The sequence below is a fragment of the Gekko japonicus genome, unplaced genomic scaffold (assembly GCF_001447785.1).
Source record: "Gekko japonicus isolate JY-2015 unplaced genomic scaffold, Gekko_japonicus_V1.1 scaffold1861, whole genome shotgun sequence".
Classification (NCBI taxonomy): Eukaryota; Metazoa; Chordata; class Lepidosauria; order Squamata; family Gekkonidae; genus Gekko; species Gekko japonicus.
The window spans coordinates 312,617-315,270 of NW_015160270.1; the positions used below are offsets into that span (position 1 = coordinate 312,617).

The window sequence follows — 2,654 nt, forward strand, 5'->3', positions numbered from 1 at the left end:
TATAACTCCCACAAGTCTTTGCGAGTTCCCACTTGTAAAATATGCTTGATAAATTTGGAGCCAGGGGTGAGCTGCCACAGGAAGTGGTGGGTGCTACAAGCATGGATGGCTTCAAAAGGGAATTAGATAAGCATATGGAGCAGAGGTCCATCAGTGGCTATTAGCCACAAGGTATAGCTAGGGGCTCTGGGGCAAGTGATGCTCTGTCTTCTTGGTGCTTGGGGGGGGGTCAACAGTGGGAGGGCTTCTAATGTCCTGGCCCCACTGCTGGACCTCCTGATGGCACTGGTATTTCTGGCCACTGTGTGACACAGAGTGTGGGACTGGATGGGCCTTTGGCCTGATCCAACATTGGCGTCTCTTATGTTCTTATGTTCTTATGATAAGATTTCCATCAGAGGTTGCCCTCAAAGACTCATGGTCAACCCATACTTAAAGAGATTGAGGTTAAGATATGCAGATCACCCACTAATGAAGACTAGTCTAGCCTGTATGGTTTCCCCCCCCCCCCATGGCTTCATCTGAGATGTGGGAGCAAAGGAATCCATGTAGGGATTACAGTGGAACCCCAAGACCACAATATTTTTTCCCAAGGAAGATGCCCATTCCAGCGAACAATGTCATGGAACTTCTTTGAAAAATCCACAGGATTCTTTAATCCGAACAACAGACCATTTCCTAAACACACTGCCTCATTGGAGTCATCTCCATTATGACACTGCTTTCCATCTAAATAGGCCACAGGAGACCAAGTGCCAGCCTATCAGATGTTGGCGTTCCTACATTACAGGAGGATAATTATGAAACTGGCAATCACTACCCAAATAAAAATAAGGAATTTACTATGCACTTTTAAAAAGTTGTGCCTTTCTAAGCTTGTTGAATTCAATGGACTCAGAAGGGTTCAAGGAGTTTGGGGGCAGTGTACACAGTTGTCTCCTGATCCACTTATCCTCACAACAACCCTGTGTAGTAGAGGTTAGGCTGCGTGAAAGTGACTGACCCAAGATCACCCAGTGAGATTTATAGCATAGTGTCTCAGAGGTTAAGACACTGAGCTGCAGACCAGAAGGTCGGTAGTTCGGCAGTTCAAGACCCTAGTGCTGCGTGATGGAGTGAGCTCCCATCTCTGGCCCCAGCTCCTGCCAAACTAGCCGTTCAAAAGCAAGAAATTGCAAGTAGATAAATAGGTACCGCTTCGATGGGAAGGTAACAGCATTCTGTGTGCCTCGTTGTTTAGTCATGCTGGCCACAAAATGACCACGGAGAAGTCTTTGGACAGCGCTGGCTCTTCAGCTTGGAAACAGAGATGAGCACCATTCCCTATAGTTGGATTCGACTGGCTTTCGAGCAAGGGAAACCTTTACCTTTACTTTAGATTAGAATCCAAAGCTCCCAGGTTCTATCCTGACACTCTAACCGCTCCATCATCTTGCTCATGTCAAAGGTTTCCAAATTATCGATTACATTTGTAGCTTGTCCTCAAGAAGCTCAGAGCAAAACACACAAATTTTCCCCAGTAGCCTTTTGAATAGCCAGTAGTATTACAATGCCTGTGACAGCTGGATTGTCAGTCAAGCTGATCTGTACAAGGAAGATCCAGGAGAATATAAGGTTAGATCCATCAGGAATTCCCACTGACGGAAAGGGAGGTAATTTTCCTGATTCTTCCCTCCCACAGTAGACCTCTGACTCCCCTGTCATGCTGATCTTGGAATTTTCCTTTTATCCAGAAGCAGGATGGTGGAGTATTTTGAGCTGCAGAAGGAAAGGGGAAGCCAAATAAAAATATTTAAAAAAAAAAAAAAAAAGGAAAGGGGAAGCCAGAAAATCCTAGTCCAACAAGAAATCCATTCTTTCAGCAGAGATTTGGTGAAGGATGCAAATCATACAAAGAGCATAAGAAGACCTGCTGGATCAGACCAGTTACCCATCTAGTCCAGCATTCTCTTTCACACAGTGGCCAACCATCTGCTTTGGAGGGACAACAGTCAGAACACAGAGACCAGAGGGGAGAGACTTCAGGGGCTTTCAGGGTATGAAAAGAGGAGGGGGGAGGGGGAAATTATATAACTCCTGCAACCCCTTGTGAGTCCCCATTTGTAAAAAGATATGCCCATTTATGTTGCCCCCTAGCCCTGGTATTCAGAAGTTTACTGACTTATACATGCGAACTTATGGTGACCCCAGCAAGGGGCTCTCAAGTGAAGTGATTAAGCAGAGGTGGTTTCCCATGGCCTTCCTCCGCAGAGTCTTCTTTGGTGGTCTTCCATCCAAGTACTGGCCCAGCTCAATTTCCAAGATATGATGAGATCGGGCTTTGCCATGACGCCTTCCCTGATTCAGACGTTGACTGCCTCTGTATTTGGAGATCCCCTTTAATCACCATGACTAGTAGCTGTTGATGGAGCCATCCTCTGTGAATCTGCCCTCATTTAAAGCCCTCTGTGCTGGTGGCCATCACTACTGTGTGAATTCTTTTAAAGGGGAAGTTATTTTCCCGCACTACAAATCTCCAGCAACAGCACTTTGTGTTCGGATTAACATGCCTTACGCCTTACATTCAGATATCTTTTTAAGCTACACGCTTTGCAAAAAGCAAAATTTCTGATGAACAAACATCTGAAAAACATGATATATATATATATATATAT

At 45.2% G+C, this 2,654-nt stretch overlaps 1 protein-coding gene across 1 annotated transcript in view; it reads right to left on the minus strand.

Annotated features, from left to right (window-relative positions):
* LOC107113813 overlaps positions 1 to 2,654 on the minus strand; it is a 39,940-nt gene that overhangs the window by 12,348 nt on the left and 24,938 nt on the right. The window lies entirely within an intron of this gene.